Source organism: Pongo abelii, chromosome 2 (assembly GCF_028885655.2).
Source record: "Pongo abelii isolate AG06213 chromosome 2, NHGRI_mPonAbe1-v2.0_pri, whole genome shotgun sequence".
NCBI classification, from domain to species: Eukaryota; Metazoa; Chordata; class Mammalia; order Primates; family Hominidae; genus Pongo; species Pongo abelii.
The window spans coordinates 1,020,493-1,033,078 of NC_085928.1; the positions used below are offsets into that span (position 1 = coordinate 1,020,493).

Below are 12,586 nucleotides of genomic sequence, written 5' to 3' on the forward strand. Positions count from 1 at the left end.
AAACACATGGGACATGTTGGGGGAACAGCAAATCAGCCCAACAGGAAACAGCGGCAAGTGCTCCCACAGTTTGTTATGGTGCATTGCACTGCTTGCTTCTCCTCCCACACTGACAGGACCGAGACAGATCTATTCCCAGTGGAAAGTCCTTGAAGGCTTCTGAACTAAGGACTATGAGTGGGCTGAAGCAACTGCAACTCAGTACATAAGAAGCAAAGCACTAGCAGCAGGGGCAGTGGAGGGTCAAAGAACAATAAATGAACAGGCAGAAAATAACAGGCTCTCACGGTGACCCTCACAAGGGACCTGCTTATACTTGCATAAGAGAAGGATGACTTATGAAAGAGTTTTTCTTTGCAGCAGTGTTTGGAACAGTGAAGGGTGGGGAATGATTTAAATGCCCATCAGGAGAGGACCGTAAATTATGGTTCATACACAGAAGAATCATATACAGCTGTAAAAAAGAATGAGGAGCTCTTTATGAAAGATCACCAAGATATATTCTTTAGAAATAAACACAAAGGATGGTATGAAAAGCATATTTCATATACTACCATTTGCAGAGAAGGAAAATTTCTGTGCACATACATATGTATGCGCTTGTACGCACATTAAAATTTTTCTAAAAAATAAAAAAACTGGTAACCATGGCTACCTGTTGGGAAGACTGCATAAGAGAAGATAAAGGGCACAAGTGGGAGCAAAGTTTTTCACTAAGTGCCTTTTGGTATATTTTGACTTTTGAACCATGGGAATATTTATTTTAAATTGGTGTTATTAATTTTAAGTTGGTAATTATTACACATGTTTGCACTGTATATATGTATTTTTTAATGGCCTTCAGGAAATCTGTCTGACAACAGTATGAGTGAAGAACAGAGAGAATGGACATAACGGCACCAGTACTGGTGCAATATATGAGGTCAGAGAAAAATAGACCCAGACCTAAAACGGGTTGGGGGAAGGTTAGGAGTAAGGGATGGCCAGGAAGACTATTAATATCACAGTGATAAAACAGACATGCTAGTTAAGGCAAACAAATGGAATCAGTAAGTGAGGAAAAATGTGAAAAGTCATGGCTTAGGACATGCTGATATAATCTGTTATATATAAAGAAATCGAGAGGAAATCATGCCCAGATGTCTTAATGTTGAGATAGAGGCAGGATAATCTTAACAGTGATGTCCAACATACACTGGACCTTTTGATCTGGAGTTCCAGGAAAAGACCAGGTTTAGAGACGTCGGGTTTGGGAATTCTCAGAATCTGAGTAATAACTAGAGCCATGGATAAGAAAATGGAAATGCAAGGAAACTAGAACTGCACTGACATATATAGGTGGGCGATGATGAAACATGGGAGGTGGAAGTGACTGAACAAATGAATCAGGAGAAGACAGCCAAAACAGAACCCCTTTACACTGTAGAAGTGAAGGAGGAAGAGAATTATAAGGAAGACTTGCCCCATGGCATCAAATTCTTTCCATGTCGAGGAAGAGGGTGACTGAGATAAGGCTGTTTGGGTTTGACAATCAGAAGGCAGCTAGTAACCCTATGAATGCTGTTTCAGCACTATGTCAGAAATGAAGTTAAAATCTAGGTTGTAAAGGCTGAAGAGTAAGTGGTGAGAAACTGTACAGGCTATAATAGGTATACAGACTATTAGAAAAATTTGGTGAAGAGCAGGAGGGAAACAGGGTAGTGGCTTATGAGCATGCTTTGTGGAAGGCGGTAGTGGAATAGAGAGAAGCTGAATACTGCAAGGCAAAAAGGATGTTCCAGGGAAGGAGGGAGAGGTACAATCCATTGCTTCCCATCAGTTCATGAGGAAAAAGATCACTTTGGAAAGGATGAACTCCACCTTTGAAATAAAAGGAAAGATAGAAAAAGGATGCCAAGAAATTTCCATTTAAAATCGGGAAATATGTGAATAAATTTCTCTTTACGTTATGTGGCCAACACTGTCTGCTGATCAAGGAAAGTTTAAAGCATCTTCCAGAAGAAGTTCCTGAAGTGATAGAAATGTTATGTATCTGGACTCTCCAGTATGGCAGCCACTAGCCCCATGTGGCTTGTGTGATCAAGGGATTGAATTAATTTAAATAACCACAGGTGGCTAGTGCTATGGTGTTGGACAGTACAGATTTAGGGGTTAGAGGATACTGGTAAAGAATGTAACAATTGCTGTGTGCAGTGAGACCATAAGCTAAGATGGACAGGCTACCTAGGAGCATTGATTTTCCCTCAGTAGACACCACTGACTGCACCAGGAATAAAAACTCATCTCTAATCACTGAGTTATTGAGTGGCCACAGGCAAGGTTAGGCACCTCTTCTGCTATCTGCAAAATAAATTGGAAGCATCCCAACAGTTTATAAAATAAACTGAAAGTAAGCAGACAACAAAAATCCACAGCCCGGACTATATTGGTGGATTTTTTTCAACATCTTCACTCTCAAGATTTTTAGAAAGTATTCCACTTTACCTTCTTACACACATCTACTTGTTGAGTTACTGATTAGTGAGGAAGAGCAGATGGCAAGGAGCCTGGCCAGTGCTCCAAGTCAACAATCAGCAGCACTCTCCCCAGAAAAGAGCTTGCTGGGGTAAGAGCAACAGACATCTACATCAAAGGCATTTACTGGTTACATGATGTTAACTGTTTTATATCCCAGAGGGGGAAAAAAATCTAAAGGCCTGTTATGAGAAAGTAATTTAAATGCTAAGCATTATTCTAAGAAAAATTGACCTGTGTACATTTTTCCTCTTCCTTTTGCAGAATGCCTACAAAGATATTTTTCAAAAGGCTGGTATTGTCACTGAAACGCCATTAAATTCAATCCCATCGTTCTAGCAATTCTCTCAAGAAAAGATAAAAAGGTTGATGGAGGGAACAAAAAATGTGTAAACATCTGTGTTTTTAAAAATAATGATGCAGGGATATTGAGAAAAAAATTGTACAAGATGACAGAAAATATTTGAAACATTTTAACAGCTTATATAAACTAGTAAGGGTACTCTAAGAAACCTATTGGACAAATGGGCAAAGAAGGTAAGCCAATAGCATTAACCAAAGAAGAGACACAGCTAATAAACCAACATGGAAAAATATCCCACCTCTCATAAACAACAACAAAAGGATATCATTATGTGGTCCAACTATCAAATTTTACATTTGAGAACATCTACTGTTTTGAAGCTTTGATTTTTTTCTACTTTATTTTAATTTAAATATTTAATTTATAAGTACACTTGAATTATAAATGTATTTAAAGGTTAGGAAAGTCAACACAGTGCCAACCTGGGCAGGATGATGGGGGGTGGTTAATAATCTTTTGGAAATAAAGGGTACTGAAGAACTATTAATATTTTAAAATCATATTTTTCTGATACATTTCCCTAACATGAAAATAGGAAGAGAGATCAACTATTAATAATCTTTAAAACTGAAGATGACACAGTAATCCAAACTTTCCAAGCATAAAAAAAAATATTTGATTACAGTTTGAGCTCTACAAATGTCTTGGCCTTAGTCCATGTTAACTTAGAAGCTGGCCAACCATTTGTGGCTAAAGGCTCTTCTTAGATGTCAGCAGTTAACAGGACATTCCTGCCGGATTAAGTCTAAATCATGCAAAGAGGATACAGTTTCTAAAAGGAAGATGTAGTTGTCAAAGAAAAAGAATACTTGACCAAATTGTATAAATGAAAATTTCAATACAAAAAAAGACAAAACTCATTGTTCCTCCTCATCCCATCAACTAAAATAATAATTTAAATAATTTAAGTGACAATAACAGCAGAAACTAACATATATAGCACTTAATATGTGCTGGGAATTATTGTTCTAAGTTATATACCTATGTCTGTATCCATCCATAGATATATATGCACAATACCTTATTCATTGTTCTGAAATCCAAAAAGCTTTAAAATCAAAATTTTTTTTCCTAGTCAACAAAATTCTACCTGAATAAATTGAAGTATATTTATAATATTACCCAATTTGTGTAGCTGTGCATAAATTTCACTATAGGAATAGAAATATGTTTAATTAGGGGTGCAGTCCAGAACCCTGCTGGGTGTGTTTCCTTTTAGGCCATACATGAATCATATTACTGTTTAAAATTTGAAAAACTTTAAATCCCAAAATACATTCAGTTTAGGGATCGTAGAACTGTATTTTTTCATTTTTTTTCCTACCAACTTTTATTTTCTGTTCTGGGGTATATGTGCAGGGTTGTTACATGGATAAATTGCATGTCACAGGGGTTTCGTGCATAGATTATTTCATCACCAGGTAATGAACATAGTACCCAACAGGTGGTATTTCGATCCTCACCCTCCTCCCACCCTCTCTGCTCATGCAGGCCCTGGTGTTTATTGTTCCCTTCATAGTGTCCATGTGTATTTAATGTTTATCTTCTACTTATAATTGAAAACATTACATATTTGGTTTTCTGTTCTTGTGTTAATAAGCTTCAGATAATGGCCTCCAGCTGCATCCATGTTGCTGCAAAGAACATGATATTCGATATTCTGCTTTTTTTATGGCTGCGCAGTATTCCATGGTGGCTATGTACCACATTTTCTTTATCCAGTCCAACGCTGGTGGGTACCTAGGTTGATTCCATGTCTTTGCTATTGTGAATAGTGCTGCCCTGAATATACATGTGCATGTGTCTTTATGATAGAATGATTTATATTCCTTTGAGTATATACCCAGTAATGGAATTGCTAGGTCAAATGGTAGTTCTACATTCTTTGAGAAATCTCCAAACTGCTTGCCACAATGGATGAACTAATGCACATTCCTACAACCAGTGTAAACATTCCCTTTTCTCCACAATCTCACTAGCATCTGTTATTTGTTGACTTTTTAATAACAGCCATTTGGACTTGTATGAGATGGTATCTCACTGTGTATTTGATTTGCCTCTCTCTACTGATTAGGGATGTTGAGCATTTTTTCATATGCTTGTTGGCCATATGCATATCTTCTTTTGAGAAGTGTCTGTTCATGTCCTTTGCTCCCTTTTTAATGGGGTTGTTTGTTTTTTGCTTGTTGATTTGTTCCTTTTAGATTCTGGATATTAGACCTTTGTTGAATGCATAGTTTGTGAATATCTTCTCCCATTCTGCTGATTGTCTGTTTACTCTGTTGATAATTTCTTTTGCTGTGCAGAAGCACTTTAGGTTAGGTCCCATTTGTCAATTTTTGTTTTTGTTGTAATTCCTTTTGGAGGCTTCCTCATAAAATCTTTGCCAGGGCCCACATCCAGAATGGTATTTCCTAGGTTTTCTTCTAGGGTTTTTTACAGTTTTAGGTTTTACATTTTAGTCTTTAATCCATCTTGAGTTGTTTTTTGCAAACGGTGAAAGCAAGGGATTCAGTTTCAATATTATGCATATGGCTAGCCAATTATTCCAGCACCATTTACTGAATAGGGAGTCCTTTCCCTACTGTTTATTCTTGTCAACTTTGTCAAAGATCAAATTTTTGTAGGTGTGAGGCTTTATTTCTGAGTTCTCTAACCTCTTCCATTGGCCTGTGTGTCTGTTTTCTGTACCAGTATCATGCTGTTTTGGTTACTGTAGCCTTGTAATATAGTTTGAAATCAGGTGCCGTGATGCCTCCAGCTTTGTTCTTTTTGCTTAGGATTGCCTTGGCTATTTGGGCTCTTTTTTGGTTCCCATGTGAATTTTAGAACAGCTTTTTTCTAATTCTGTGAAAAAATGTTGGTACTTTGGTAGGAACAGTATTGAATCTGTAAATAGCTTTGGGTAGTATGGCCATTTTAATGACATTGATTTTTCCTATCCATGAGCATAGAGTGTTTCCCTTTGTGTTGTCTCTGAGTTCTTTCAGCAGTGTTCTATAATTTTCATTGTAGAGATCTTTCACCTCCCTGGTGAGCTGTATACCTAGATATTTTATTCTTTGTGTCTGTTGTGAATGGAATTGCATTCTTGATTTGGCTCTCTGCTTGGACGTTACTGGTGTATAGAAATGCTACTGATTTTTCTACACTGATTTTGTATCCTGAAATATTACTGAAGTTAATTATCAAATCTAGGACCCTCTGGGCAGAGACTATGGGGTTCTCTAAGTATAGAATCATATCATTTGTAAAGAGAGATAGCTTGACTCCCTCTTTTTCTATTTGGATGCCTTTTACTTCTTTCTCTTGTGGGCTTGTTCTGGCTAGGACTTCCAGTGCTATGTTGAACAGCAGAGGTGAGAGTGGGCATCCTTCTCCTGTTCCAGTTTTCAAGGGAATGCTTGCAGCTTTTACTCGTTCGGTATGATGCTGGCAATGGGCTTGTCATATATGTCTCTTATTATTTTGTGATATGTTCCTTCAATGCCTAGTTTGTTGAGGGTTCTTATCATTAGGCGATGTTGAATTTTATTGAAAGCCTTTTCTGCCTCTATTGAGATAATTATGAGGATTCTGTTTTTAGTTCTATTTAATAAATCACATTTATTGATTTGTATCTATTGAACCAACTTTACATCCCAGGAATAAAGCCTACTTGATGTGGTGGATTAACTTTTTGATGTCCTGCTGGATTCAGTTTGCCAGTACTTTGTTGAGGATTTTTGCATCTTTGTTCATCAGGCATATGGGCCTGAAGTTTTGTTTCTCCGTGTGTTTCTGTCAGGTTTTGGTATTAGAATGATGCTGGCCTCATAGAATGAGTGGTCAGAAACACGCCCAGGGTCACTCAGCTAACAGTTATTAATGGTAGAGTCAGGACTTGAACCAAGAAGGTCTCTAAGACACTCAAACCAAACTCTTCACCAGTAAACTATAATCCTTCTCATAGAGCCTCTCTCATTTGGTTTAGAAAGTCAGTTTCAACATGGATTTACCTTTCTTACTGATCTTTGTTTTCTTCTTATATAAAAAAAATTATGATACATTTTAAAAAGAATAACATAGATGACCATGTACCTAAAACCCATAAGTATTACATTTTAATTTTACTATATTTGTATCAAATTTTAAAAATAAATAAAACATAGCAAATACAGATGAATTTAAACTCCCACCACCCCGAGGTGACCACTATGCTCAAGTTGTAAATCTTTTCAGCTCATGTTTTTCTGTTTCTATTAATGGTTATGCATCTTTTGTTTTTAAAATTTACAGAAAATGTATTCTACTGTAACATCTTTAGTAGCCTGCTTTCCTTGCCTACTGTGTTTGAAATTTGACTCTTCATACATGTAGCTCTCCAATTCATTGTAACTACTATATTTCATTCCCTTATAGGAATGTGTGGTTATTTGTTTCATCCATCATAGCTGCAACAGACATCCTTATTCGCCCCACCATTGTAATTAACACTTCTTCCACTAGCTATATATGAATAATCTTACTTCCCTGCAACTAAGCCAAACCTTAGTATTTTCAGATTTTAAAATGCCTGTAGCTAGAGTAAGCTAATGTTATTCATAATTGTTTTAATGTGTATTTCCTTGATCAGTAGTGAGGGTTAACATCCTTTGGATGTCCTGAGCCATTTTTCCCTCTTTTATAAACTGCCTATTTATATCCTCTGTTGGTTTTTGAAGTGGATTTTTCTGAATTGGTTTGAAAGAGCTCTTCTAATTATTTATTTATTTGTTCGTAGAGACAGGGACCAGCCATGTCCAGGCTCTTCTGGACTCAAGCAGTCCTCCCAGGTCAGCCTCCCAAAGCACTGGAATTACAGATGTGAGCCACCACACCCAGCTAAGAGCTCTTCTTATATTCGGTACACTAAACCTTTGTAGGTTATATGGACTGCAAATATATTCTGTGGCTTGCTGTGGCAGTCTGATTAATTAATGCCTGCCTCCTCTCCCTACCCCACAAATGTTCACATCCTAATTCTTAGAACCTGTGAATATGGTGAATATGTTACCTAACATGGTCAAGAGGTACTTTACAGATATTAGTAATTAAGGACCTTGAGATGGGCACAATCATCTGGATTACTCAGGTAAGCCCAAAGTAGCCACCAGGGTCCCTGTAAGAGGAAGGTAGGAGGGTAAGAGATAGCAGATAAAGAGCAGAGACTAGAGTGATGCACTTTGAAAATGAAAGGTCATAAGTTAAGGAATGCTGGTGGCCTCTAGAAGCTAGAAAAGGTAAGGAAATGGGTTCTCCCCTAGAGCTTCCCAGATGAAATGACTGCCAACACCTTAATTTTACCACAGTAAGACCAGTTTCAGACTTCTGACTTGTGGAACTGCAAGACTGTAAATATCTGTCATCTTAAGCTACTAATAAGTTTACAGTAATTTGTTACATCAGCAATGGAAACTAATACATTTGCGTTTCACCTTTTTCTTATTCATTTGTGCTTTTTCTGTTTGAAGAAATCCATCCTACTCCAGTATCATCAGGGTAGATTCCTATATTTTCTTCTAAGTTGTAAAGTCTGCTTTTCACATTTAGGTTGTTATTAATCCATCTGGAACTTATTTTTGTGTTTGGAGCAAAGTAGGATTCTGACTATCTTTTTCCATGGAATGGGTCAATTGTCTCAACACCATTTATTTAACAGTTCATCATAGCTCCATTGAAATGCTGTTATCTTCCAAATTCCATTACTATATAGGTCAGTTTCCATGCTACCCTATTCCTCTGTTCCATTTGTCTCTCCTTGTACTGATTCCCACTAATTATTACTGCTGTATAAAGCAGTATATACTTGGTAGGATAAGTGACCCTACATGTTGTTCTTAAAAATTATCTTGGCGATTTTTGACCCATTAGCTTTTCCAAATTAATCATAGGATAAGCTTGCCATGTTTTACTCCCCACCTCTACCCCTCAAAAGGAGAGAACACTGTTTTGCCTGAAACAGTATTAATTTGGAGAAGACCATATCTTTACAATATTGAGTCTTTTTACCTATAAAAGATTGTATCTCTCGATGTTTACTTCCTTCAAGAGTTTTTATAAAATTCCTAGGAAAAAAACTTATTGCCTTGTGTTAGATTTATTTCTAAGTACCCTTAATTTCTATGGTTTAATTGCTATTTATCTTATACTCTGCAACTTTTAAAAATGTGCTTTAGCCCTAATAATTTATCATTTACACCATAAATGCTCTTGCCAGTTTTGTTTTCTCCTTTTTTGTTTTAATCTTATTTTATTTTTTAGAATTTTTTGTTTTATTAGATAGAACTTCAGAATACTGAATAGTAATGGTAATAGGGAGACCTTTGCCTTCTGCCTGAATTTAAAGAGTGCTGTTTCAGGTACCTCACTGGGAAGTGTGATATTTACTGTAAGTTTTTGTTGGCCTGCATTTTCAAAATGTGCATAATAGTTAATACCATTAACTATATATATAGGTTCAGCTAAGAAGTTTAATAGTAACCAAATTCTTCTACACTTTTTTTTTATTATTATACTTTAAGTTCTAGGGTACATGTGCACAACATGCAGGTTTGTTACATATGTATACATGTGTCATGGTGGTGTGCTGCACCCAGTAACTTGTCATTTACATTAGGTATTCCTCCTAATGCTATCCCTCCTGACTCCCCCAACCCCATGACAGGCCCTGGTGTGTGATGTTCCCTGCCCTGTGTCCAAGTGTTCTCATTGTTCAATTCCCACCTATGAGTGAGAACATGTGGTGTTTGGTTTACTGTCCTTGCGACAGTTTGCTTAGAATGATGATTTCCAGTTTCATCCATGTCCCTACAAAGGACATGAACTCATCCTTCTTTATGGCTGCCTAGTATTCCATGGTATATATGTGCCACATTTTCTTAATTCAGTCTATTATTGATGGACATTTTGGTTGGTTCCAAGTCTTTGCTATTGTGAATAGTGCCGCAATAAACGTATGTGTGCATGTGTCTTTATAGTAGCGTGATTTATAATCCTTTGGGTATATACCCAGTAATGGGATGGCTGGGTCAAATGGTATTTCTAGTTCTAGATCCTTGAGGAATCGCCACACTGTCTTCCACAATGGCTGAACTAGTTTACAGTCCCACCAACAGTGTAAAAGTGCTCCTATTTCTCCACATCCTCTCCAGCTCCTGTTGTTTCCTGACTTTTTAATGATCGTCATTCTAACTGGTGTGAGATGGTATCTCACTGTGGTTTTGATTTGCATTTCTCTGATGGCCAGTGATGATGAGCATTTTTTCATTTGTCTATTGGCTGCATAAATGTCTTCTTTTGAGAAGTGTCTGTTCATATCCTTTGCCCACTTTTTGATGGGGTTGTTTGATTTTTTCCTGTAATTTGTTTGAGTTCATTGTAGATTCTGGATATTAGCCCTTTGTCAGATAGGTAGATTGCAAAAATTTTCTCCCATTTTGTAGGTTGCCTGTTCACTCTGATGGTAGTTTCTTTTGCTGTGCAGAAGCTCTTTAGTTTAATTAGATCCCATTTGTCAATTCTGGCTTTTGTTGCCATTGCTTTTGGTGTTTTAGTCATGAAGTCCTTGCCCATGCCTATGTCCTGAATGGTATTGCCTAGGTTTTCTTGTAAGGTTTTTTATGGTTTTAGGTCTAACATTTAAGTCTTTAATCCATCTTGAATTAATTTTTGTCTTCTACACTTTATAAACTCATTCCTTCCTTTCATTCTGAGGCTGGATTTATAGTCTCCCTCTATTTGTAGCTGTGCCTCTTATTCAGTATCCTTCTACAGAATGAATCATTGTCTTGCCAATTCTTATTCTACTTCTTAAGATCATTTATGTCATCACAGTCTTAATTTCATCTGAAGTTTTTCTACAGCCTCTTGTTATAATGTTTCTTTGGTTTTGCCTCCTTGGAGCTGCCAGGGCTCAATTATTACTTCAAAGGCAGCCAAACTTCCATTCCGAGGCCCCAGTGGAGAAATTAGAGAAGCAACCAGCTAACTACTGCTCCCATGGAAATGCAATAAAATAGGTTACCCCACACACTCCTGGTCCAACGCTTAAATGTTTTATGCAATAGTCTGAAAGTCACAGTTAACTCCATCTTAGATCAATCAACAGGTTCTCACGTATCTTGCTCCTGTCTATATATGCTATTATTCTTTTAATACCCAGTCTGACTTTAAAGCATTTCATCAATAGCTAGCAGCTGGAAATTACTATTTTTTTAACTTAGGTTCCCCACCATCCCCCAACTTCTAAAGCTATTATTATAATATTGTAAATGGATAAGACATAAACCTATAGTAAGTCCAAAGTACAACCCCTCTTATGGAATGAGCTCTGAAGTAGAAGAATGAACTTTATACAACTACTGCCTATACATTTTTAGGCATGAATGAATGAGTTTATTTAGTCGGCTTATTACATAATGGACTCTTGATATTTTTATAGCATTGTGCTAAGTAGAGGGGACATAAGGGTGACAGAATTCAAAGCTACAATAAATATAAATCATCCCCTCAACGGCTTTACAGTTTCAGTAACTGTGATGAAAAGGAGAAAGTGAAAAGCATCTTGAGATGCAGAGAAAGAATATTAGGGCAGACAAAAGTCACTTTAAGAAATGAGGATAATTGAAGGCTTCCTAGAATTGAGGTCCTTTAAATTAGATCTCAAAGAATTTAGAGAGGGGAAAGAAAAACTTCATTCTATGTTTCCACGTAAAAACACAAAATAGAGAAAGTTTAAGGAAGGTTTTGGGAGCGGGGAGGGAAAGCTTGTAAACAGGATACATGAAAACAATTGAGCAATAATACTGGAAAAGTAGGACCTGATGTCATGGTCTGGGCTTTATGGGAAGGTTACATGCTCAATGCTGCAAATAAAAAGAACTGAAAAAGAAAGAGGCCAAAGGAAGAAAATTAGTTATGTACCCATCACAACAGTTTTAGAAAGACAGAATGAGGCTCTAAACTTAGTCATGGCAATGGAAAGGAGGTAAGAGGAAAAGCTTAAGACATATCATGGGACTGGGTGCGATGGCTCACACCTGTAATCCCAGCACTTTGGGAGGCTGAGGCGGGCAGATCCCTTGAGGTCAGGAGTTTGAGAACAGCCTGGCCAACATGGTGAAACCCCATCTCTACTAAAAATACAAAAATTAGCTGGGAGTGGTGGCATGTGCCTGTAATCCTAGCTACTTGGGAGGCTGAGGCACAAGAATTCCTTGAACTTGGGAGGCGGAGGTTGCGGTAAGCCAAGATTGTGCCACTGCACTCCAGCCTAGGTGACAGAGCCAGACTCTATCTAAAAAAAAGTGGGGGAGGGGGGTAATGATGATTGCTTTCAACAGAAACAGGGCAGAAAAGAAGAACAAGTCTATGAAGGAAAATGGGATGCTGGCAAAACATGCTGAAGACCCATGTGGAATCTGGGAATGAAGCTCAGGGAATAACTGAGTACTGCTTACTCTAGATATCTGCAAATCATCTACACTGATGGAGGTAAGAGCTGATGTTATGATAATGAAAATTTCTAAGTACAGGAGAGGAAAGGCCAAGAATAGGTATCTGAGAAACATCTACACTTGAGAGGCCAAGAGTAAGAAAACATTTAGATTTGATGAGTTTGTTACGCCATCTAATTCTTTTTTAATTCATATTCAGTACTTAGCACAGTATTTAGTAAAGAGCAGATGT

General features: G+C 37.3%; 1 protein-coding gene across 5 annotated transcripts in view; it reads right to left on the reverse strand.

The window, feature by feature from the left end:
- CRYBG3 (crystallin beta-gamma domain containing 3) overlaps window positions 1-12,586 on the reverse strand; it is a 131,622-nt gene that overhangs the window by 12,180 nt on the left and 106,856 nt on the right. The window lies entirely within an intron of this gene.